A 27,493-nucleotide genomic window follows, 5' to 3' on the forward strand; every position below is an offset into this window, starting at 1 on the left:
AGGTTGTGGGTGTTTCTCCTTCTCAGCTAGTAGGCTTGACAGGGTATAACAGGGTTATCGTGCTGTATTAAGTCTAGCTCTAAATTACCTGCCACCTAATGCACGTTATTAAGGGTATGCCTTTTTAATGAGAAATAGGTCACTGCCTCATTCTCCCTCTCTTATCTTGGGGGAAATACCATAGGCGGTATAAAAGTAAGCAGCCAGTGCTAACCACACTTGTCGGAAACCTCCCACAAGGGGCCCCCATGTAATTCGATGCATGCTGTTAAAGCTTAGAGTATATTGTCTTCTCTTGTTGATGAAGTCTCCACCCACTGGCCCACCCTACATTTAGAGGATCATGTGACTGGTAAGTCATTTGCAAGTACAACAGTTCTCTGTGATCCCCCATTCATTTCCTGAGAACTGCACTGAGCAGCTGAGAGACCGAAAGGGAGGGAGTCACACAGAGAGGGAGAGGACTCTATAAGGGAAGGAAAACAGTTTCTCCAGCTCTGCAGCTATTGACAAGGTCTGTACCTATTCTGGTTTTCTTTCTTCTTCGGGTCTTTGCAAAGCAGCTGCTGCTATGGTGACAAGACATTCTTCAATTACAAGTCACATTTATCATACTGTTTTACATGCATGTGGTTTCAGTAAAAACATATTATTGTGCAAGGAGAGTCAATGAAGATGCAGCATCCCCTTTTTGTTATTCTGAATGCATATGGCAAGCTTGAGGTATTAGTCAGTCTGAAACTTGGCTTATAATGTGACTTTTTTTTTAATGAAGCATTTGTATTTAAAATGCAATATTTAAAAAATACTGATCTAAAATTGTAAATGTGGTAAACAATGCATATGTGTGTGTGTGTGTGTGTGTGTGTGTGTGTGTGTGTGTGTGTGTGTGTGTGGGGGGGGGGGGTTATTGGTTACCCCCTACAACCCACCCCCTTAAAAAAAACTTTGTTAATTACACAAGCTTCTCTTTGTACTAGTCTGCCACAGCATCAATATCTTCCCCTGCACTTCAGCATTAATATGCAGGTTTAAAGTAATGGGTTTGCTATTTTGGGGAGGGGAGGGTAGGCTTAGGGTTTATGGCTCAGTTGTCATCTGTGGTGCGCTTAGTATTATAGTCATTGGTATTGATGGGTAGATGTCACTTGAAACAGTGCATAGTTCATGGACATAGCAGGGGGCTGGCCCGTGGCTGGTATTTTCAATTAAAGTAGACCTGGGCAAAGCGGACAGTCAAGACGTTTCTCTGCACAAGCAGGAGGTAGTTTAGTGGCGGCTGTGGTGTTTCAGCTTGGCTCCAGGAGCGTGGTGTAATGTAAAAACAGAGTTTTTACATTTTGACCTCAGTGACATTAGACTGTGTTAATGCAGGGCTTATGAGAGGAGCGCAGTTAACTCACTGTTGCTTTTGTTGACTGTCTGTCGTACCATGAAATGCTGCTTTCTGTTGCGGTCCTCTCAGAAGTGGTTGGTGATAAAAGAAAAATGGGGGGGGTTGTTTTAGACGCCTCGGTTTAGTTTTATTCCAGACATCAAAATAACTGTCATCATGTGCTATGCACCTTTACCTATTAGTTGCCTCTTGTTGTGGAACAATGTTAACTCAGGTGAGCTGTCAATTTAATTTCTTATTTTAACTAATCATTTTACAATGTTGTTTATTTATTATTTTAACCACAATAGGTTTGCACAAACTTTTTTTTTTTTTTTTTTTTTTAGTAATTATGCACCTAGCAAAATATTGTAATTTGAAATCAAAGGCCTCAATGGATTTACTATCTCTTCACCTACATTACATTTCCAGAAAACAACTTTATTTATAAACAACTTCTTTGTTATTTATTAATTTTGGTTTTACAAGTACTGTACTAATTATTATTATTATTATTATTATTATTATTATTATTATTATTTTATTATTATTATTATTATTATTATTATTATATCCTCCTCCTCCTTCTCCTTCTCCTCCTCCTACGACTACTACCCAGGGTTCTCCCCAGGAATTCTGTACAGCTGGGCAGCAGAAGGTTATAGCTGGGAGTTCTTTTAACGGAAAAATAAACTTGCCTTACCTTAAATATATAACAAGACAACTAATTTGAATAATGTGTTTTCTTTTGTTGCCTATATCTGGTTGCGATTTATTATGTTCTACATACTTTTTTCATTACTGTTTTTTACCATTCAATTTAGGCACTCCATGATTTGACTGGGGAAAGATAACGCAGGTTTATTGGAGTTCGCAAAAACAAACAAACAAAAAAAAACGGTAACAGTTTCACTTTCTTTTTAGCTTAATTATTGAGCTTATTGCTTGAATGCAACAGTTCATTTTAACCATTTTTTTAAACATAACAGTACTCACACACGTCTGGTCACCATCATTACTGTTGCATGAAACCGGAGTGTAATAATCCAGCACCTCTGCACCTAAGCATCTGTACGTCAGCTGACAAGTGTTCAGCTGATATCCCATCACCCCTTTCTTCTTAAAGGCGTACAGCCTCTGTACACGAACCCCAAATATCTCTCACAAGAACCTGGGTACATATTTTTTACGATATCACAACAAAAGGAATATGCCTTTTTTTTGGTGCATATGTATGCTAATATGTACTATGTATAACCTAACAGTACAATAATACGACAAAAAATGGACAATGATAATAGCCAAAAATAATCTTAATATTTTTTTTTTAAATAAAGCAGCCGGTGCAAATATAGTTTTAGGCGGTGGATTGCGTTGATCACCGGCTTATTTTGACCCCCTGCATTCACTGTCACTATTTTTGTTTTGAAAATAATTGGTTATTTTTTTAGCAGTCATTTTAACATTTTAGCCTCTCAAAGTGCTTAACACAGAAAACCCACCTCTTCAACTTTCTGATTGGTTAAATGTTGTGTCAAGATTTAACACAGCTGTCATGTGGTCCAAAGTTTTTTTTTTTTCACCCAAAAATGCGGAAGTGTTAAAGGCACAGTAGCCTCTGCAAGACGGGCGGATCAGGTTTTTTTCAGTCGGGCGGTGACAGCCATTTTGCCGGACACTGTCCCCGGCTGAAATAAGAAGACGACGACGACGACGACGACGACGACGACGACGAAGAAGAGAAGAAGAAGAAGAAGAAGAAGAAGAAGAAGAAGAAGAAGAAGAAGAATATCCTCATTATAAGTAGTAGCTCGTGTTTGACTGCCTATATTTGGACTTTAGCAACCTCAACATTAAAATGCATGTGCCGCCAGTGGTCACAGATTGGTCATATTTCAAATTTATTGCTTTAGAAAATTGTTGGCACAATCAGCAAGCTTTGCTCAGGGTAACTGAGTAAGCACACGCAGTGAGCTGCCCTCTCACCCAATTAGAGGAAGGCCTTTAGGGCAGGATTGAAGCAAGCTGCTGGAGGATTGTGGGATATCCCCGGACTGTGCCCATCTGTGCGCTCCATGGCCCCTAGTTTCAGTCTCTAGAGCAACAGACTCGCTTTTTTAGTGAAATTACCAAAACCTAAAAAAACAAGTTGATACACATTAGAATCTCATTGTGACTTTATTTGTACATAAATTAGATGAAAGCTGACACAAAACAAAAATATATATTTTTAAAAAATCACTTTAATGTAATGGTCTATTGCCTGGTGGAATGTGTTTCTCATTTTTCTACCTCTGCTCATCAGAGCTATCTAGTAATGATGCATTGGTACAGTGATTACAAAGATTGAATTACTTTTAGTAACAGTTCACACTATTTTACAATCCTATTTAAACACCTGTTTGGGGGACTACTCTAGCTGTTGAGTGACGGCTGGAGAAAAAAAAAATTATCACCCTCAACGAGATGGTGCTAACAAAGACAGACATTTAACTAATCTTAACAAAAGAAAAAACAGTAAAAGGGCTGTAAATTAAACATGAAAGGAATCAAAATGTTCTTCTGTCTTCGTGTATCAGGGACAAAGTATCTTGCTGCAATCAGTGAACACAATGAATAAAGATGTTTGTGTTTCTGCACTGTCAAGATGAAACGCCCCCAAATACAGCACCTGCCCCAATGGAACCGGATGAGTTATCACCAGCCTGTGCTGCTGTGTGCCATTTAAACTGCCTGGCCCTTTTCAATCAATATGATCTAATATGTATACAAATCTGCACTTTCTAAAATACCTTTGCAGTGTGGAACTTTTATTTTAACCTGAGCTACCTGGAGCCATAACAAAACATGGTTGATAACAGACATTTGAAATTACAATTATTTTGGCCTTCATTGTGTGGATTGAAGCTTTGAAAATCAGGTGCAATTATTTTACCTGTTGACATGCTGCAGGCCAAGAACTGCCAAGTTACTACAAAGAAATAAAGAAGAAAATGAGAATGTGGTCTCTATTAAAACTGGATTGGGAGATCTCTGTGTGTCACAGAACAGACCCACCAACTAATTGGCTCCTCAGGGGTTAAACTGACCACAAAGTGCAAACGGAACTAGAACTAGCGACACCATCATCATTTGCCATGCCTCAGTTATTTAAAGTAATTTGTGCTTTTTTAACATGACACAGAATGGTGACTAGGCTGAGTCGAAAAGAATTTCACACTGCAGGACATGCGTTGTTTAAAATATCTTATTTTGTTTAAACTTCCTTTCTTGAAACAACAGTGGTGCTCAACCCTTGACCTCACTTCCTCTTGTTTATTACAGCTACTTGTTTATTACAGCTGTAGTGAGAGTATGTACTGTAGACCTTGGGGGAGGAACAGTTACACAATCTTTAGCAAGCCAAACACAGAGGGGAACACTTGAGGTTATATAACAACTTTTCCTCAGTCAATAACCTTTCTTTTGATTTAACCTAATTTTTTTTTTTTTTTTGGGGGGGGGGGGGGGGGGGGGGGGGTGTATTTAAATATTTGTAACATTTTAATCACAATATACAAAGAGTTGACTAAATAATTCCATAAATTTTATCTAGTATTTATAGGCATAGATCTCACATGTCCCTACATAAAAGACCCTGCCTTATTGATTTTATATTACTATTTGTTTTGGAAGCTATTCATGAACAAAATGTACTGGTCAGTCGTACCTGGTGTGTCCAAGCACTCCTAGAGATTTGAAATTAACTTGATTTTAATGTCATTAATATAACTCAGTTATTCAAGCAACCTTAACAGTACAATATCTAGATAATGCCAATAGCTTCATGGTTGCAATGGATGGAACATGTAACATATGGAAATAGGAAATACTATTTCTTGCCCTGTCAAATGAGTGGAGGGATGTTTTTAGTCTTTTAGATGTAAATAAAATCAGTAAATGGTAGACTGAATACTTTCTTAAACTCACATACCATAATAGTCATTCAGGATTCCATGACAACAACTCCAACCAGTGTACAGGGGACCAAACTGTATGAATCATATTATAGTTAAATGTCTTGTAAAAGTGTGTGTGTGTGTGTGTGTGTGTGTGTGTGTGTGTGTGTGTGTGTGTTAGGTAGTGACAGAAGTTACGGTAAAGTTGTTGATGATCATATAACAACGTTAACAAAGAAGTAGACTATGTTCTTATTGAGCTGACAGAATAATAAATCAAACAGACCTTGTAGTTTTGTAGACCTTTTGTTTTTAAAGACCGCACTGTGACAGGTACATATGGTAGACTGTAAAGAGTAAGTTGTAATGTGTGTGACTAGATTACATACTCAGGTAGAAGACTGTTTAACGTGTGCAGTGGAAAAGAGAGTTAAACTGAAAAGGAATAATGTTAATGGCTAGCCTGTCATACACTCCTCATGCAGACTCTTGAACTTTGTCCACAGTTCAAGGTCAAAAATAAGTTAAACAACATGTGGGAATAAGTCCAACCAACTACATGCTATATGTGACATTTAACAGTGTGTGAGCTTCTTAAATATATGCTTCGGTCATGGACTGTTGTGACAGCTGGATAAACATAAAATAACCATGGACTGTCTTTTAATGATATAATCCCACATTTGTCTTAAATTGTCTTTAAAAAGTGTTTTAAATGTATTTAGATAGACTCATCACATTTTAAATCATTAAAATAGACACTTTTAACATAAAAGAAGAGGTGTTACTGTTTGGTTACGGTTCATCATTCATAAGAGGGTTAGGGATATCATAAGTGGCATCGACACATCCTTTTCAGAGGCAACTATCCTGATATACAGCATTTAAAAAACAAAAGAATCCACTTTGGCTGTGCTGTATCTTTCTATATTCCTGGATGCTGATTTTGTCGGATGGGCACACATGGATTCTTGTGTCAGCCTTCCCCAGCTACCCCAGATCAAAGGGAATGTATGTGGGCAGGCATCGCGGCTTCCAATTCCGTACCTAAGGCCTGAGAGCCTCCTAAGGCAGCTTTACCTCATTTCTTGATTTTAAAGACTCAGTCACACAATTAAAGTCTTGGGATGGATATCTCTGGGTTCTCAGTCCAGTGGGTTAATGCTCAAACAACAATGCACTGCCCTGTCACCTCAGAGTCTAATCTCTGAGTCTGGTCTAAATTGACAGGGGGAAATTGTTAAAAGCTGCTAAAATAGAAAAGTCCAGTGTTCCCTCCAAACAGGAAAAAATGAATAAGCATAGAGATAACTTAAGTTACCATCACAACTGCAGCAGTATAATATGCAGACAGCTTCTTTATGTGCTTTATCTGTGGTAATTGAAACTAAAATTAAACTTAAAAGCTAATCTACAGTATAGGTAAGTACTATGTTGCTGTTAACATTTAAGTCTCATTTTCAATACGGAGTTGCAGGTTTTGAGATTATTAATTCAATATCAGAGCCACATAACTTTCCACCTACAGACCTGATTTTTACATCAGCTTCTTTTAAATGTAATACATGGCCTAAATTCAGTGAATGCTGTGGATAGTGTACAAACCTATATGACATTTTATGTACAGTATTTGTTTAAATGTTTATATATTTAAAACAAAGTATGCCAAGGTCAATGTTTACAAATACACAAAGAATGCTTGCTTGAACTCTTCTTATTATTTTGCATAATGGGGTTTCTGCTGTAATTAAAAAACAAAACAAAACAACACAAAAAAAAAAAAAAAAAAAAAAACAGTAAAAGGAACCTCTAATGGTCTGGCTAGTTTAATCTCAAGTGGCTTTTGCCTCATAAACATCAAAATAACGTTATGGGCCAGTAGTTGCTTATTGCAAGAAAAAAAAAAAAACTTCCACAGACAGGGTATAAATGAAAGAGAGAGGGAGGAGCCGCATGCAGTGACTACTATTGTTGTCATGGAGCACTGAATTATTTGATGCCAGTCATTGAGGTGTAAACAGTTTTATATTCCTCTAATGTGCTGATAATCCTGTAGAGTTATCTGTCACAAACCGATTCAGTACTATCAGCCAATCAGCTTCCAGCTCTAGCAAGCTTCCATCAGACAGTAGATGCCCGATGGAATGTCACAGCATCAAATTAATCAAATCAAAAATCAATCCACCCAAGTATCGTCTTATTCATTTTGACTTGCTGTAATGAAACCTCAGTTCATATCTATTGGACCGTAAATACTAAACAAAGACATGATTGGTCTAAATATGATCTATTATCCACCAAAAACCAGCCAATCAATACTTTGCACCGACAAAAACAACCAGTCCTATACCTGCCACACCAAATTCGGCTCGGAATGCATACATACGGAATGCATATAGCTCAAAGTTGGTATATGGTATATTAGGCCCTGCTCAGTTACTCTAAATGGGGGTAGATCCAGGTTCAGCCTAATGCATGTTCTTTAGAGGTTTTTTTTTTTTTTGTCTGTAGAATTAAAAAAAAAAAAAAAAAAAACACTAGTGAGCACATTTTTATTTTAGTTAAATATCAATCCTACAGACAGGTGGTTATAATTTAAAAAGATATAATATGTCCTGTCAATAATTCTGAGAGTAGAGTATATCAGAATTGTAATACAGTGGTAACAAAAATAATTGTTGTGCATATTTATGTTGTATATCTAGGGTTTATGTCACAACCGTGTCCTTGCCAATTACCATTAAAGAAAATACCCATTATAGCTCATAATGTAATTATTGACCATAATAAACACAATACCTCAATGTTCATAATAAATCCTTGATGTGCTCTCTGGTCATAGAGTTCTGCATTATGATGAGTAAAGCAGTCTTTATAGGTTATCATGCATTGTTCGATTCAGTCACACATTACGTATACATGCGCCAGCTTCCACATAGCTAAGTACGCATGTACAATGTTACATCTAGTTGAATAGATGCACATTACGTATTGTGACAACATCAAAAGCACGGCTTCAGTTCAGTTACTTGTAAACAAACACTATAAGTTTGATACTTATTCTGTTGGTGCGATGTTTACAACAAAGTCATCTTAACACAGTCGTCCTCTCTGTAGAAGTTAGCTGTGCAGCAGCACAATGCAGTATCTCTGTGAAGTCTGTACTGTAGGCAAAAGCTTTCATCGTTCCGGAGACAGCACATCTTCTCTGGGACAGCTTTGAAGATTACATCATTGCATCTTCATTGAATAATTTTGAAGTTTGATGAGATGAGTTTGATGAGAGAAGAGCTGAGAGTGAAAAAATACTTGTTTTGAGTTTAAATAACGTGATGTATAGGTGTTCCGTTTTACTGTCAACAAATCCTTGTCGGTCCTTCCATTGGTTCACAGTATTTGATAGACAGTTGTGTGTCACACAAAAAGGGTGTGTTAGAAATGGAATGTATCCACCTATTTTGTTATCAAATGATTTTACATTTATCATTTAAACCTCATATTCAATATAACTTTAGTTACATTCATTGTGTTAACAGGTATTAGCAACACAACCCCCACAGAATGTCATATAGGAACTCAAGCGGATGTCTACAAGCTAACAACCTCTGGAGGATAAAGGCCAGCCCAACAGGTGTCTGCTTTTGAGCTCACTGGGCGCCTGGCCTGCAGGGTTTTTTCTAGCGCGATGAAGAGAAACAGTCCCTGCCCGTTTTGCCTCCCTAGCCCATGGGAGCGCCAGAGCCAATGCAATGCTCCCTTCAGAATCGCCAGTGAAGACCGGCGACTTCGCACAGCCAGTACTTTCCTTAAATTTAAACAAGACTGACATGCTCTCCTTGTTTTCCCTGAAGTCAGAACTGACTAACCACTACACACCTACAGGCTGTTCCAGCATCAACTGTGATTGATTTTATTTTCAGACCTCACACGCAAGATAAACTATCTTGACATTTAGATCCTGTAAATCAACTAACGTGAAAATATATGGAAAAAGTAGGGTGGCAATTTGAAGAACTTGGCTAAAGGGCAACAACAGCATTTCCAGTACCAGTACCAGAGAACTGTGTTATTTCTACTTAAGCTACATTTAATGTATATGTTTTTCTTGCTTTCCTCTGTGAAGTCCAATAAAAAAAAAAAGAAAACACCTTGTTGAGGGTCATTTGGTCAAGTGATGGACTAAGCGATATGGTTACGGTTGTTCAGTTATAATGTCATTTGGCTCTGTAGTTCCACTTCTTAATCCCTATGTTTATGACTTCCAATATATTGTCAAGGAGTTTGTATTTGGCCACACTTTAAATTAATTTGGCATAAGCTAAAGCCAACGGACAGCTGGGGTAACTAAACTCCCAAGACCTCCAGAGCTTCAGTTTTTGTGGTTTTGTAAAACTACTTGGGAGGACAAGTTTTGGACAGATTACAGACAATACAACTGGCAGCTTGTTTGAATGTGCTAAACATGTGTTAAATCCTCCATGTCCACGAAGTGAGCAGCATATCCTTAGACAACTTTGACTATATACTGGGATACTTGTTAGACTGAAATATGTTACCCTAACTTTGGGTATTGTTCTAATTGAAAACTGGCTTGTTTGCTGTAGTACCTGTACTTGAAAGCAGCAAACTTGTATAAGCAGCCTTTCAAGAGTAGGACAGTTGTTAAAAGCATTTTACACATGTATTGCACTGTAACTGTCTGTAGCAAAAAATAATAATAGAGCCAAGGTATTTTTTTTTTACCAGTATCTAGTTTGTGTTGGTTCCTGTGTTAGATGGGTGCATGACAGAAATGTGCCAAACCCCTCCATTGCCTCTTGAATTTGAGCATGTGTGTTCCTGATGAGAATACCTGATGGTCCTGCCAGTGCCGAGCGCACTGGGAAATGTCTGTGTAACTATTTCAATAAGGATGCATTTATTTTGAGTGAATATTTGATTCAGATTAGATTGTATATATTTGATGCATTGAATACTAGACTGTATCTTTACACATTTTCCTTCTAAGGATGCCTAAGTAATTTTACTGTCAAGATACATTATATAAACTGGGTAACAATGCAGATTTAGTTATTAATCACATTTGTTAAACTTACTGTGTGTTTTATTGGCCACTGTTGCCTTGTTTAAAAATCCTTATGCAGCCATTATTTACATCAATTCAACACATCATGGTCAGAGGGTGACATCATTTTTTTAAACATCTTCATGTTATTTGAAAATGGCAATCATAACAGGGATTACAGACCAGGGTACTGCAAGAACATCTCTCATATAAGCAAATGTGTTGTATAAATGAGAATAAAAACTATAGGAAAGAGGACATTTTAAGTGGATGTTGTCAGTCTGTTGTATTAAATCCAATTCAGAGGTAGTAGGAGCAGTATCTTAATAACTACACCCCCTCACCTAATATAGGTCTGTATTAATATTAATACCCCCCCCCCCCCCCCCAAAAAAAAACAGTACAGTATAAAAGATTACCTTGGAAAGCAGAAAATAGTTAGTTGTAGTAGACACAGGTTGAATGTGCTGTACCATACCTGCTGCAGCCACAACAGAAAGGACAAGTAAATTTAAGAAACCCAGACAGAGAGACAGACAGTAAACTGTCAAGTTGATAACAACTGACTGCCTAACCACAAATACACAGCAAGACTGTCAAAAGGTTTGGTGTTGATTTCAAACCTTTTTCTGAATAGTTATACAAACCCACGATTAATTCCCTTGTCTATCTATATTGGTAAGACACTTGTTTATGCAATTTAGTTTATAGTCCTGTTCCTCTTTTAAAAAAAAAAAAAGAAAAAGGTTCTTATGAACATCCTCAAAACAGAAATTAACCAAGTTTCACATCCCATCTAAAAACTAAAGAAAAAACAGCCCCTCCAACGACTATAGAGGGATAGCAGTGTTCAAACCATATTCTAAACAGACACACCATTGGCGAGCCAGCCCTCGTTGCGTTTTTTGTTTTGGGAAAGTTCAAATTCATCTTTGGTTCAGCTCCAGAAACTCAGTGCTCATGTTTGACCTGGTTCATAGCAACTACAGGTGTACATTTATTCAGTGAATCTTTTGTTTAAAATACATACTGGTAAATAAAATATTATTTTATTTTCTTAAATGTATATACTGTATTGTTGTTTTTTTTTTTTTTTTTTTTCCTCTATTTCTGAAAAATGTGGTATGAACAGAAATGCATAGGGTGAGTTATCTGTTATAGTCTGGACTGAATTGGGTTCTGTAGTCCATAATCCCCAGTGGTCAGATTGTTTTTGATGGAGAAGTATCATTATCCAGTCCTGTCCTCTGTGTGGCTCAACCTGTTCCTTGGCGGGTTTGAGGTTTTCATGTCAGGTCTATTTTAATGCACCGGCTCTGCACACTCAAGCAGCTCGGGGGACAGCCCTGGTGAGATTTTATAGCAGTCAACCCACATGTATTTTATGTTGCACAGGCAAAAGTGAGAGTCCCATCATCTTAAAACCATAGTCTTAATTAGTTTTGAAAGCTTGTTGGTCATGTTGAAAATCTCTGTCGCTTTTCCTATAACTTTGTGTTGTTGTTGTTGTTGTTGTTGTTGTTGTTGTTGTTAGTGAGTTCTCATTCAACAACTCTGCTTAATTTAAATTAACATTATGTTTTCTGTTTTGAAAATGGTCTAGCAATACTTTGCCAGGACTTAGGCATAACTGTAACGAGCCAGGAGGGGGGTTTGAGTGCAGTCAGAGGTCAGGCTGGAGTGGGCTACGATCATCCAGCCTGATTTAGCAATGTGAACACGACACAGGAAGCTAGACTTGTTTATGAGAATGAGGTAAACCTCAGTCTCATGCAAACCAAAAACATTCCATTAGTGCTTTCGTTCTGAATATGTAGCTGCTGAGAAAATTACTACTTTTTTCATCAGAGATCTAAAAAACTAATTTTAGTATTTCCAACAAATCATATGTTTGTTTTTTTTAATTTGTTGTAACATATTTCACAAAAGGTGCTACCAGTTTTTTTAGGGTTTAACAAAATAGTTATTTAATGAGTTTTTAAGTGTGGGAAAGTAAGGCTTGAAAACAACATAGCCAGGCTTTCTGGGTATATGTACAAAACCTCAGTCATACTGAAAACCACAAAATGAGGAAACATTTCACCAAACATCTAAGAGTGGTATACCATCTCTAAGATCTATAAGTGGGCCATTTGTTTAATATCTTACCACGCTAGTAAACAAAATAGTTTAAAAATAAGTTTGCAATTATACAGTCTTCACAAAATAAGAAAGATCCATACCCTCCTTGTATCTCAAAGCACAAAACAATGCCTTTTATACTGTAGTACAGTAGTTGCCTGCTCTGTGATTATAAATTGTACTCCTGCATAAATACTGGACAATGATTCAGTATCACAAATCAGTTAAATGCTTGGAAATGCTCCATTGTAAAGGTCCTTCAATGGGGATTCAGAGGTATGTATACCCCCCAAAGAGAACATTAAAATTGAACTGGTTCCAATATAAAGTAACAATAATAATACGTGCTGCTTCTTTTATTATGATTTATGCATGTTCCACGGTGCTTTTTTTCTTAGACATGTTAAAGAACATAAATAGAGTACAATTCATCCTCATTATTTCCCTATGAAGACGTGGGCCCTTATACAGTATAGTACATGTACATACTTGTGGCAAAGTGGTTTGTAGTGCACAGGTGCAGTGGTGATGCAGTGCTCAGTAATGATAGACAGAAGATAGTTTACGGTGAAAAAGCAACTCTTTAATTGCTGATAAGTAATAATACCTGGCTCTACACAATGATGTGTATTGCTCAAGTTTGTAATAGGGTTCAGTCCCGAAATAATAATAGAAGTAGACACACACTTTTAAACACACACGATCACAAGTCCAACAGTGAGTGCTCCAAGTGCAAGTGGTGATTCAATCCAGTTTATTCATGACAGCAATGGTGTAGAGTGATCCGGGTTGGGTGCTGGCTTTTAACCGTAACTCCTGGATTTGTTAGCCATCTACAAATGACAAATAACACAAGTGACAAGTCTGGTAAATAACACACAAAAACTCATGTTTTTCAACCCAGTACTCCTTGCAGGTTGATGCGTAACAATAACACAAGGAACAGATCGCTCTGCCACATTCCCTGATATACACTACCGGTCAAAAGTTTTAGAACACCCCCATTTTTCCAGTTTTTATTGAAATTTAAGCAGTTCAAGTCCAGTGAATAACCTGAAATGGTACAAAGGTAAGCGGTAAGCTGCCAGAGGTTAAAAAAAAAAGTTTAAGTTACCAAAAACTGAAAAATAATGTACATTTCAGAGTTATACAAAAAGGCCTTTTTCAGGGAACAAGTAATGGGTTAACAACTTACAGATGTTCTGCAGCAATGGAAGTAAATTAAGCCTTGAAAGTTGATGCTAACAATTCCTACAGGTGTCCCAACTTTTGTTGATTACTTACAAACCCTCTGTCTGTATAAAAGAAGTGTTGGAACAGACTGTGTTACTACACCCTTTTAAGCATTATTTGGACAGTATTGTACTTTAGGAAGTAGTATATTGCTATCATAATGGCAAGAAAAAGGCAATTAACAAAGGAAGACAGTCAGACCATTATAACCCTTAAAAGTGTAGGTCTTTCCTTTAGAGAAATTGCAAAGAAAGCCAAGGTGTCAGTGAGTACAGTTTCCTACACCATCAAAAGGCACTTGGAAACTGGAGGAAACTCTGACAGAAAGAGGTCTGGCAGACCCAAAGCCACAACAGAATAAGAAGACAAGTTTCTGAGAGTCAACAGCTTGCATGATAGGTGGCTCACAGGACAACAGCTTCAAGCACAGCTTAACACTGGTCGAAGTAAGCAAGTCTCAGTTTCAACTGTGAAGAGAAGACTTTGAGTTGCAGGTTTGAGTGGCAGGTCTAAGATGGCAAAATAAGAAAAATAGGCTTGCCTGGGCCATGAAGCACCGCCAGTGGACTGCTGACAGCTGGAAGAAGGTCTTATAGACTGATGAATCAATATTTGAAATCTTTGGTTCATCATGCAGGTTTTTTGTACTCTGTCAAGTAGGAGAAAGGATGGTTCCTTGGTGTGTGACACCAACTGTCAAACATGGAGTAGGAAGCGTGATGGTCTGGGGCTCTTTTGCGACTTGCACAGAGTGAGTGGCACCCTGAACCAAAACAGCTACCTCAGTATTTTGCAGTGCCGTGCAATACCCTCTGGTATATGTCTAGTTGGTCAGGGGTTCATCTTACAGCAAGATAATGACCCAAAACATACCTCCAGGCTATGTCAGAACTACCTTAGAAGAAAAGAACAAGACGGTAGGCTTCAAACCATGGAATGGCCAGCACAGTCTCCAGACTTAAACCCCATCGAGCTGGTTTGGGATGAACTGGACAGAAGGGTGAAAGCAAAGCAACCTACAAGTGCAACACATTTGTGGGAACTTCTGCAACAGTGTTGGGAGGAACTTTCCGAACAATATTTGATTTCCATTGTAGAAAGAATGCCACGAGTGTGTTTGGCAGTTATATCTGCAAAAGGTGGCTACTTTGATGAGTCAAAAATTTAGATTCAATTTTGTTAATCAAAACGATTCCATGATTTCTTTTTTTATCTCCAATTGTTTATTTGTTCTATGCTTTAATTTCAGAGTACATTGAGACATTAAGCTGCGTAAATTTCAATAAAAACTGGAAAACTGGAGGTATTCTAAAACTTTTGACTGGAAGTGTACCTTCAGATACGTCCCCTTTGGTAGAGAGTGCAACCAAGTCTCCTCCGATCCACGACTGACACATCGCATACTGCAGTAAGGCGCTGACTTCAAGTATTGTGGTTTCGACCCTTTTTGGATGGCCAACTTCCAACTGACCCTGGAATGAACAGTCAAACCATCCAGTCCGGGGCACACTGTTCCTGTTATACAGTGCCCCTCACAGGTCGGGAGGGAGATTGTTGACCAATTAATTCACTCTCTGTCACAACATCTTATTGCCAATATGGCATGACTGTGAATAATTTGTGAATTATCAAATCATGAAATATTGAAGGAGCACTGTATAGGCATCAGCATGTTTACTCAAATGTATTCTATTATTCTAGGTTGAAAAGCAACCCTTTCCAGCTCTCCTCAAATCCAGTCTCCTGCCCTTTTGGTAGTGTGTTTTATACACAAGGAGTTCCCATGACATGTAATAGATGTTTGATGCCCTAGGCTGACGTTCCATAAATAAACTAATACACCAACTCTTCCATTAGGCAAGTTCCTCTCTAATTAGAATGGCAACTGCATAAACCTTGAAATGAGCCAGATGTACCTTACCCAGTAACTGTGTGAACATACATAACAGAGTTCAACTATCTCTGGAAGTGTCTTCCCAGTAGGAGTACTGACACAGTATCCCTTGATCAGAAATAGCTGGAACTAAAGGGCAAGCCATTTCAATAAGTGACTTCCTTTTACCATCTCCTTTTAGAAGATCTACATTTTGATATTTCCAGTCTGTTAAAATAGTTGGTTGCCTTTCAAGAATTGAGGCCACAGGGTCATAAATATCTCTTGCATATTATGGCTATCAGTAACCTTCAGTTGGAGGTAGATGATTGTGTTGTTATTATAAAGTTAAAGTGCTACAGATTGTACAATAAACTAATTTGTTAGTATAATCTTTAAATAGTGTGCATAATGCTAGAGTTTCATTTTTCAGTTAAAATTAGATTAATGTATACACTATTAGGTTTATGTTTTCAGTTTCTATAGTATTTTATTGTTGCTGATCTGGAATTGTAAGCAATTACAAAAAACCCCAAAAAACTTCACCACCCAAAACTAAAGACGTACTGCAGAATCCTACATTGTAGGTAGCTGTAGTTCCATCTATATACTGTACAAGATCCTATAAATTAGTATTTTGCAGTGAATCAATGTACTGTAGTATTAAGTATCCAAGCCTATAGGTTGTCTTTTTAAATGACATGTTCAGATTACTTCAAAGTAAATATCCAAAAACATATGGAATAATAATTTAGTAAGTTAGTGCATTTAAATATCTTACAGGAATAATGTCCTATCACTGGCTTCTTGGGTGGATGTGTGTGTTTGCAGGAGAGAGCTAGACGCTTCATCTGTGAGGTAGTGCCAGCTAAGTTTTGCTTACAGGGAATCGTAGCCGATGATTGTTCGGCTGCGGTCCCTAACCAGCTGGTTGGTTTGTCCCGGGAGAGCATCTCGCTATCAAGAGGGGAGCTCCTAGACACACCTCACAGCTACTGGCCAGACCCAGACATCTGTATGAACAGTGAAGAAGAAAATGTCTTACTGTGTGGTGAGCAGCCAAGGGACTTTTGTTTCAAACTCTGAACTACCTAAAATAAACGCTGGGAATTTGTGCGACATTACAAAGAGAGCTATCTGTGTCTGACCCAATTCTGTCTGTGGATGACCCATTCTCCCTATCACAAAGTACGTAACTTTTTTTTGGATCAAACTAAAAGTAAATTATTTGCTGGATTCACCATTTGTTGTAGGTTAGTAGAGCTCCAGATAATTTGGTACAGTGTTGCTTCCTGTTATGTTCATGTGAAGCAGACATTGATAATGTGTAAGAAATTGAATCTAGTGTGGTGGGACTTTCTTAAATTATGTGGACATCAGTGTGTGAGGAAGTAACTGCCAGTTGCAGGAAGAGGAGATTTTCTTTCAAGGGCTGGTGTTTAATGATTCGGGGATAGGAAAAGTTCTTGTCAGTATTTACATGCTCAGTCTTGGGAACATATGTTTGTGGACGCAGCTCCCCACAGAGGCAGTATGAGAAAAAGATCAGTTAACACGACCAACCAAAATTAATTTTCCTACATTCTAGATGAGCAACCCAGTTTCCACATCACTTATTAAATCCACATACTCCCACCCAAACTAGTGACACCAGCATAAACCTCAAAGCTATTTGTTTGGCTGTTGTCACCATCTCTTTAGTTTGTGTTCAGTTTAAAAGGGACCTCATGCACGCCTGTAGACTTCAAAACAACATATGCAAATTTTGTTCCGATCATTTCCTCTCTTGCACCCTGTGCTGCCATGATAGCTACGGGTGAGGCTGACACTTAGAGCCCACAATTCCTCTTCCTGTGTGACAAGCTACTGTCTGAAAGAGGGAGGGGTGAGGGGCAGTACCGGCCGTCTCTTTACATAATTGCACCCTGCACATTTAGGAAGTTCACGTTGCCTTTCTTTTCAGTCTTTTTTTGTATATACCAGAGCATAGAATAGTCTCTCTAAAAATGGAATATCTTATCTACTGTAACCATTAGTTGGAATTGGGTGCAGAGAGTTGCTCATTATCTACTTGAACTGGACTCTCTAGATTGACCCTTTTGAATCTAACTCGATGTAGTCTGTATGTTACCTTTGTTTTATTTACACTCAGCTGGTCCTGTTTCCTAGTCATGCATATACAGGATATATCAGTTTACATCATGTACTGTTCCACATATCGGGACCTAACCCAGAGTTGTTCAATATTTAACTCTGTTCCTAAAACCAATACGATTGCCTTGATTTATAGTTGAATTACCCCAATCACTGGTTGTGTATAGTGCTTTGAGATTAATTTGTATTAAATTGTATTCTATAGATGTTTCAGTTGTCAGAAGTTGTATTTGTGGGGCAATTGGTTGGCTATAAAAGGGTTATTTATGGGTAGCCACTTGATAGATTGGGTTGTGTAAGAGATTACATTGATAATTACAGTATTCATACAGTTGTTGCAGTTTCAGTTTTTTTTTTTTTTTTTTTATGTATAGAGCCACGTTTTCCTATTAAAGAGGACAACAGTCGAACTTACAATGAACCCCAAATCAACATATTTGCTCCTGAACCAGTGATAATCTTGATTCGAATAATAGATAGGTGATCCAGTCATTAGATCTGTTCTCTTCATCAAAACCAATAACTGATTCTTATCATACAGTACAGCATGTGTTCCAAAGAGTTCCCCTGGATATATATCAGGATGTGGCCCTAACGGAGATTAATGTGAGGGTTTCCCTTTGTATTTACATTGGTTCTGCACTTGATTAAATACATTCTCCACAGAACTCTCATTCATCAAACAGAGGGCAACTGCGTGAAGTATTGCAGAAGCAACAACTTGACATTTTGAACACAGTGTGCAGATCCTCTGAGCCACTATTCAACTGCTTCACATCAAGCATAGCTTAAAAGGAAAAGAGTCTTCAGGGTTTATACAGTACTAATCTACTGGGTATCCCAAACATTACATCATGGGTATTTGCCTGTTTAGAATTTTTCCACTGTGCGTGGAGATGTATTTGAGGACAATGTAATTTGAGTCTGGTTGTTACTGTAGTACTGTTTTAGAATGTATGTTGAGGGCCCCGTTAAAAGCACTGATGTTCCAAAGAGACACTGCTTAAATCCAGCTAAGGATTGCCCCTGTGCAATGCGATGTGGGGCTATTTCCAGTTGAAGCTCCTAATCAACAGCTACAATGAGAAACAGAGATTCAGGGTGCAGTAATTTCTGTATTGTGTGGATAGCACCCATGTTGTACAAGGCACTGACATGGTGACCCAGTCAGATATCCTACTCACAACTCATTAATCGCTATACAAATCTTACTTGTGTTATTGTCACAGTTCTGGTAATGATTCATTTTTAAAGTTCAAATAGTGTGGAATGCTACTTCCAAAATGTAATGGTACCTCCAGTGAAGATAATATTCATGAGATTATGTTGCTCTCCTTCTAATGATATCTCCACAATCACGTCATACAATTGCTGTCTGTTTACTAGATCAGCCCTTCTTTCACAGTAGGCACGCCTAGCCACGCCTCTGTCACTGTGTGCTGTCCCTTCCACTTAGCAACACAGCTTGTATTCTACAGCACGAGCTGGAGCCAGTGACAGGTTTGTCAATTTGCCAGACATTGATGAAAAAAATATTATCATTGCATCAATGCGTTTTGTTGTGTGCAGCTATCTTCTTGGTTGTTTGTTTAGTTTTTAAATTAGGTTAAGATGAGCCATGTTCAAGGATTCAGGTTGCTAGCTGTCATATTACTAACTCAGGTTTTTACATTGAAATGTGCATAGTTTTTGCATTGTAAAACAATTAGCAAAAGCTTCCAGCTTCCTCCATAAGAAACCGAATATGCTTTATACATAACCTTCCAGTGTTGAAAAGTCAGTTAATTACATTAACACAGTATGCAAGTACTGCATATAATTTCATCAAGAGAACATCCACCAACCCGTATTTATTAAAAGATTTGAAATCGTTATGCATAGCTAATGTTCAGGTGACATTAAAAAAAACCTGTAATTCTTCCCTGGAACTGAAATAATACATTGCTCCAGAGTCCAATTCAAAAATGTTCTGATAGCATCCAAAGGCTTTGGCTCATTTGCATGCCAAGGAAAATGCAACACCACAAATGGAAAGTCTGAAGTAATTCAGAGCGAGCCAAAAATTATTAAAGAAAAATGGTGTGTAAAATAAATCTAAGATAGTAAAATGGTACCCCAGTAGCTACAAATATCAGTGTGTGGATGCAAATATGTGTAACGTAAATATATACCTTAACATTGACATTAGAATATTACTGTAACTTCACACTGCCCAGTTCTTCTGGTCACCAGAACAGTAGGGCCATATTCTGCAGCTATCTGGATATTGTATAAAAGGTACATTAATAAAGTTACAGGGTAAATTGATAAAAAAAAAAAAAAAACACACCAAACGGGAAATAAAGTAAACTGTCATTGTACAAAGTTGCCAGCTTATGAAAGAACCAAGGAAATATTGGTTAATGTATGGAATAGGCAGTTAATGTATACATTTACTGGGAAATGTATAAAGAACATAAAACATATTAAAGTTTGATTGCCCAATTTTTGCCAAAATAACCTTAACATAGACAATCGATTTTAATTTGATGAGGCATGCTGAAATTTGTTCTGTATGAAAGTCTGTGTTGTTTTCCTTAATATAATTGATCATCTTTTATTTTCAAATAACAATGGAGGCTGTATGGTATTATCACTTCAATCAGTTGCATAGACACCAGAGCACAATTTAAATGTGTTGGCAGGGTGCAGAAGAAATTTGAAAAGCTTTTACCCTGTGCTGTACACTTGGATTGTCTGTTTCACGGTTGATAGTTATATTTGGCAGTTATAGGGGCGCAAAAAAAAAAAGAGAACTGAAAAGAAACATATCTTTCATAGCACTGCAGGCCAGGCTGAACGGATGTATTTTCTTTTTTAAAACCTATTAAAATTGATTTAATTTGTTTTGTATTATTTGCTCGTTTAGCTGAAATATTCCTCTGCAGTTTGCTGCCCTGGTCCTTGGCTCTGGTCCACTTTCTCTTCAACTGTTCCTCTCTGTTTACCCTTCACTCCCTCGCAGCAGGATAGGGCCTTGTGTCACAGATGCAGTGACACTCAAAGGGCAGTTTACATGGTAACAGCAGGAAGCCATATCAATGTGCTGTAAGGACGGGGATAACCTTTAGGATGAAATTAAAGGTTTCTAGTTCAATTCATTAATCTGTTCTTAAATGTGAGTTTTGTTGGCAAATGTATGTTCAATAAACAAAAATAATAAACTTTAAAACTTAAATATTAAATTCTAGTGAGTCAATGTAATTTTGTATAGTGTATGATATTTTAATACTTCTCTATCCAACACACAGGCATACCAACATATTCACCCCCCCAACCCATATCCACTAACACTAAAGTGGATGCCTTGTTATACTCAGCATGCTATTTATTTGCTGTTGTGTTGAAACCTTTGATCTATATTTGAAAAAAAAAAATGTTGCATTAAACTGTGCAGGGGCTTGTTGGTCACAGCAAATGCAAGAACAATTACAGAACAAATCTCAGACATTTTCAAAGGCAATTAAAGAGACAGTGGGGGCAATACAATACGCTATAGTTAAATTAAGGCCATAAGGAATGCAAATGCAACACAAACATACTCACACAGGCACAATGAATAGTGTGCCACATTACTGCCGAGAAATTGAAGGTTCTTTAAATCATTTGTGTGCCGAGGTTGGTAATGGGTCACTGAAGGTCAGGTTTTCTTTTGAGTCCTGTCACCTCGTATTGATTTGCCAGTCATTTGTTTTGGATTGCCTTGACGTTATCCCACTGTAGCAGCGATTGCTTCAGTCAGCATTGATAGCCATCTGGGATTTTCTAGCTGCAACTTGGAGGTAAGCTGCAGCCGTTGCTCTCCGCTCAAACACAGGACTCGGAATTGAATCCCAGATCAGCTCTGTCTGCTCCAAGCTGAATTGCCTTCATTTTTCTTCAAGATAACTCTCTCCAGGGATAGGGCTGTATCACACTCTGCTGGTCTTTTGTTTTTATTAAAGACCTTTAGTGGAGATTCTAATCCAGCTTGGAATAAGGTGATCCAGGTTTCCTTTTCTTTTTTTTCTGTTGCGTGTCTAGTTAGATATTTCAGAAATTGCCAATATGGCTTTTATAGTAAATGTAAAGACCCTTTGACCCAGTCTACTGTAGTTCTGATTTTTGTTTGACAGAGCTCTCTTATTAAATACCGGTAATGCTTTTGTTTATTTTTTTGAAGGGACTCACTGAATGCTCTGATAAAGTACAGTTTCAGTAAAAACAAAACACACACAAAAAAAAAAAACAGTAGTGAGAACAGGAAGTATGTTTTTCACCTTTGATCCCAGGCTGCCAATTCCACCCCATGTGACTATAGTGTTCTGGAAGGCCCCATGTGGTGCTCAGATTCCAATAACAACTGCTCTGTTCTGGTGAGTAAATATTGCTCATTGGATAGAGTGGTGGGAGGCTTCAGATGGTGTCCATTAACTCAGCCTCACAAATCGGAGCTGCAGCTTTTCAAAGCTCTTCTGTGGACAATAAATACAAGAATGTACTAATAACATGCATGTTTAATGGATATGATTCCAAATATATTTACCACACTGATTGCACTTTTCCTTATTTAATACATGTACGTGTACATAACAATAATATTAAGAACATGTTGTTAAGGAATAGAATTCCAAGAACAGATCTATCACTGTATATCAGCATTTACTGGCTTTCTGGAAAACCAATCTGGAGATCTAACAGTGAGAGAGAAGTTGCCCCTTGAGTAGGAGGGAAGCAGAGTAAAACACAAGTTTGGCATAATTCCTTGCCGTGACATATGCATTATATTAGAATGTATGTCAGTATATCATGATTTTTTTATTCAGTATTTTACATTACCCTTCACATTTTCAGACATTGCTTTATACATTGCACACACTGTAAATCAAAAAAGGGCTTTAGTATTTGGTTATAGCAAAGAAAAAAAAGCACACCTTCAAAAACTTTAATTACATAAAGACTGCTTAGCTTGCTGCAGATCAGGTGCAGAGTCTGGTGACCTGAAGAGCTGCCTGCAGTCACTGAGAAACACTGCGTTCCAGTAGATGTGTCTGGAGGTACAGTTAGTCTATGAGGGACAGGGACTTTAACAGAGACAAACAATACATAAAGAGAAAAATCTAAGGATGAGAGATACCTTTAGATTATTCTTAAATTCTTCCCAAGCCCATGCTGGCTCACAGGACAATTACTGCTAGGGATGCTTTCTGGAGCCTTGGTATGCACTGTAGCTACTTATGGAACACAGACAATCCTGCATTCAATTTTTTAAAATCAAGACCATGTACCTAATAACAGCTATACCTACTGCAGGAGTAAGCTCAGTGGAAGCTGGTAAGTGTTCTGACCCTAAACATTTAAAGTATTGATGGTATTAACATGGCGCTAGCTGCATAAAAACAAGCTGGTAGCTAAAGACAGATTCCTTCTTTTCTTAAGACAATGTGCTTTATTTCAGTATTACCTTTTATAATAAAGAGGATTAATATAGCCCACTGTATGGGCAGTTTTGTTTAATATCTGGCATTACTTTGCTGCCTTGCTCCCTGTAACTTCAATGATGTTGAGTCCTCTGCCATGTTCTGTTGGCTGCTGGAAAACAGACTTTCCCATATCTGCTCTACTTCTGTGTTGATCCTTTTTTTTTATGTAGCTATAGGAAATACGTTAATTGTGAAGCCAAAGTATAACAAGTCTAATCGGATAGATGGTGCAGGACTAATACAAATATATTTGTAATTGTAATTTGTTCCAAAACAGTTGCCGGTAAGTACAGTATTTGAGTTTGTTAGCTGTATGTCTCAGAAGCAAAATGCAATGTAGAGTGGAAACACTGTTGATCACCTAGAAGTGAACAGAGTGATGTAGTTATTGTGAACTGACAAGCTCCCTGCAATACTAATGTTACCTGATGGGTGTATCCCGAGGCAGTGAGCCACTTGGCATTGTTGCTACTGTAATGTATGTTTAGTCATGAAGGTGTGACACATGTTTTCAAGTGATAAGGAATCGATTTGCAATGTCTGTTTGAATTGTACTCTGACCAAAAGCTCTTTTGATCTTTTTGGAGACAATTCCTAAAAGGATTACAAATAGGTACTGAAGGGTGTATTAATTGTATACACAAATCCCTTAACTCAATCCCTTATGAATTAACTTTGCTGCCATAGTATGATGGAAGACTTCTAGTCAAAATGTTTGTCCTTTAGCACTGCAGTATGTAGTTTAGAAAGACTGTCCTAACCCCACAGCAGTTTCACAGCTAAGTAAGGTGAAGCAATGTCAAACACGTTTGCGCTTAAAGATACTGGGATGTTGTTGTTTGTTGTTTGTGTCATGCGGTTTGGCGATGGAATCGTAATGCTGTCATTTCGTATTGAACTTCTCTGTCTTGTTTTGGAAGCGGACACTATAAAAGCTCCAGTCATCAGACCTATTGAATGCAGGTATGCGCCTGAAGTGGGGACTTGAAATATCAGCAAGGACTGATCAGTGCATTTTGTTCAATCATACTTAAAAAAAAAAAAAACAATATAGAAATAAAATACAGAATTTATTTACATTGACATTGTTGGCAGTCCAACAAAACCCCTCGGGTGAGTGCCATCACACTACTGTGCTAGTTGTGCTCACATGGTACAAACTGTTTCTACTGCTGTGCCTTCATTATTAAATGGTTAGATTTTCTTTTAATTTAATACAGCTTGATATTCATTAAGCACTTCTAGACTGCTGCTAGATAGGGCCCATTGTTTCATTATAATAATAACAATGGTCTTTTAAAAAAAAAAGTCTGTCCTTGAACTACCCATGATTACCTCATAAGAATGGTTTTATAAGTAGCGTTCAGCATAGGGTTAATTGGCAATTGGATAAAGAGACAAATGCAGAATTACTTTTCTTTGTAAGATTGTATTTATTTTAAAACTAAGTTAATCTGTCATTTGTGGAGATCTCTACAACATATTATTCAGGTTTCTCAGTAGAGGATGTACGCAGCTGTCGGATGTTTCTTTTGTTCTCTGTACATTTAATTGAGGAGTTCCTCAAGTTCAAAGTATACAGTAGCAGCATTCTTTTCATTCGTAATGAGTTTATGCAGTATTGCTTTGTGGATACAATTTCTTCAATTTAATTTCAACAAAGGTGAATACTATGGATAACTATTGTAAAGACATCCATAATAGAAATCCATAATAATAGTAGCAATATGTATTTACAGTGGACTCCTGAAGAATAGTAACCAATTTCTATAAAACATTCTAATATTACAAAAGCTATTTAGAATCCCCCATTGGAATCTATCGGTGTGTCAGATTATGAGTGACGTCTTGTGCACAAATCAGTATCTAAACATAAAAACCCTTTCTGTACTGGTAACATAAATACCAACTTTAAACAGATAACTTTGAGTTAAGAAAGTTAATTATCTTTTATTCTAGGGACTTCAGTCAAGAACATCTGTGGTAGCCTGTATTCAAAATAGATTGAACCAAAAGGCAAGCAGTAGATATTTTGCAGTTAGAACGCGAATGAACATTTGGAATATTGAAAAAAATATGCTTTTGCACATGGAAGCAGCTTCTGATGTAATGCTGATAGTCCTTCAATGTGTTTCCTACTGTGTTCACCTTACAAAACAACCACCATTAGGGTCACTAAATTGCAGATCTCTTATATCTCTCAAAGAGCCCAACGATTGCTGTTGGCTGCCCTCTCTGACTTTGTCACAAGGTGGTCCATGGTAGGGTTATGGAACATAAGTAGGACACTTTGAAAATGTAATGCAGTACCTATGCCAAAGATTCTCTCTGGTTATAGAAAGTACAGATACTGTACACACTATCTGTTTTTATTTATTTATTTTTTAATATATGGATTTTACAGTCATTTTCCTTGGTTGAACACGCATTTTGTGGTTTGTACTGTATGCAGCTGAATCAAATGCTGAAATGGTTAGACATTATCTCTTTTAAATTCGTGCAGCACTCAAATAACTTAGTTTGTAATCAGATTGTCACAGTTCATTAAATCTTCCTCTCCTGCAAGTCTCTTTTTGTCTCCCACACAAGACAATCTCTTCACCAGCAGTCTTCAAAATGGAAATCCACAGCAGCTCATCCTTCTTTGTCCATAAGCAAACCAGCCTAAGAAACATTCTATTATAGGATCCCTGAATCCACTGTAAAAAAGGTTTGCTTTTTAGAGAGAGTGAGAGAAATGACAGGATGACGAGGACTGTTTCTCCCTGGGTATCTAAAAGTACTGTAGTGCTCTTGTACTTATAAATGCCAGACTGACTTCCGCCCTGCAGCAGCAGCCAATTCACTGAACCATAGGAAAGAAGATCAAACCCCCATAGAACAACAATGAATTGGCTTTGAAAGACATGGTGCATAGTGGAGTGCATTTTAATGTAGGGTTTCCAATTCTTAAAGGTAGGGGCAACTTAAACTTATTTGAACACAAACGACATTGTGATGAATAGTGATGCACCAGGTGTAAATGTGTTTGGCGCTTTGTGGAAATTACTGCACATTTAGGCATGACAAGTATGCATACTGTATATCTGGAGTTTTGTGGACTGTGATTTTTTTGTAACTATAGGGCAAAGAGAAATATAAACAGTATTGTACTACATGGTACAGTACACAGATTGGCACATTTAATTTATGATGTAATGCATTTTAATATATATTTTGCTGTATATTGCAATAGTTCAACTTTGAAAATGTTAATCTTTCAAATGTTCAACTTTTGTATATAATAATAATAATAATATAATAATAATAATAATAATAATAATAATAATAATAATAATAATAATATGCTCTGTGAGAAGACACTCTTAGACCATAAGTACATATTAACTTGTATCACAAGACAGAAAATAATTATGTGTGTGGAAACATGGATTGACATTTTTGACTAAATATGTCAGTGGTGAGTGGAGACTTTTTAGGATCTGCAGTTCCTGGTTGTAACATGTTTAGTTTGAAAGATCGTCATGCACAAAAAGCCATTTGGAAGTAGAAATAGGTAATCAATAAACAAAAAAAAAATGCATTACATGTACCTTCGACCACATCAAAACAATCTTTACACAAAAGTGAAACTATTTATATTACTGCCAGCTTAAAAAACGCACTGGAAGTAGATTTTTATTCAGAAGCAGCACTCATCCAATGTCCTGCTTATTTTAATGAATCCAGTAATACCTTTAAATGAAATCAATTCTCGAAATGAAACTAACAGATGTATTATTATTAAGAACATGAAGCGTGCCGCACTGTGTTCAGGCAATGCACTAAGGAACTTTCTCTAGCAGTGTTTTACAGTTTACACTCTTTACACAACACCATTCAGATTGCTATCATTGTACTGTATTACTCTGACATATAGTTTGTTCTTATCTGCTTTATGTTTTACATTTGTTCCATTCAAATACATACTACCATGTTCCAGTTACAGAATTTAAGCCTTGCTATTTTCCTGCTTGTGTGTGTTACACTAGAATCCAATGATTCATGCAGATCTGGGAAGCCTAGCATTTCTTACAGCAAGGTGAAATCACAAAGTAGCTGCCTACACAGATCTTGCAGACTTGTGCAGCTTTCAAAGAGTGCTGCAAGAGCCAAGTTGCAGATACACACTAAAGAGATGATGCATACACAGTTTACTTCTGACTATAGTCTCCTAATGCAGAAATAAATAAG

At 37.3% G+C, this 27,493-nt stretch overlaps 1 protein-coding gene across 3 annotated transcripts in view; it reads left to right on the plus strand.

Annotated features, from left to right (window-relative positions):
* Window positions 1-376: 376 nt before the first annotated feature.
* The window catches only part of LOC121320941 (Krueppel-like factor 12), a 78,788-nt gene continuing 51,671 nt past the window's right edge, over window positions 377-27,493 (plus strand). For all 3 annotated transcript variants that reach the window (XM_041259763.1, XM_041259764.1, XM_041259765.1), the window contains exon 1: window positions 377-514. The gene's annotated coding sequence lies outside the window, so the exon portion shown is untranslated. The remainder of the gene's footprint in view (window positions 515-27,493) is intronic.

This window comes from Polyodon spathula, chromosome 9 (assembly GCF_017654505.1).
Source record: "Polyodon spathula isolate WHYD16114869_AA chromosome 9, ASM1765450v1, whole genome shotgun sequence".
Classification (NCBI taxonomy): Eukaryota; Metazoa; Chordata; class Actinopteri; order Acipenseriformes; family Polyodontidae; genus Polyodon; species Polyodon spathula.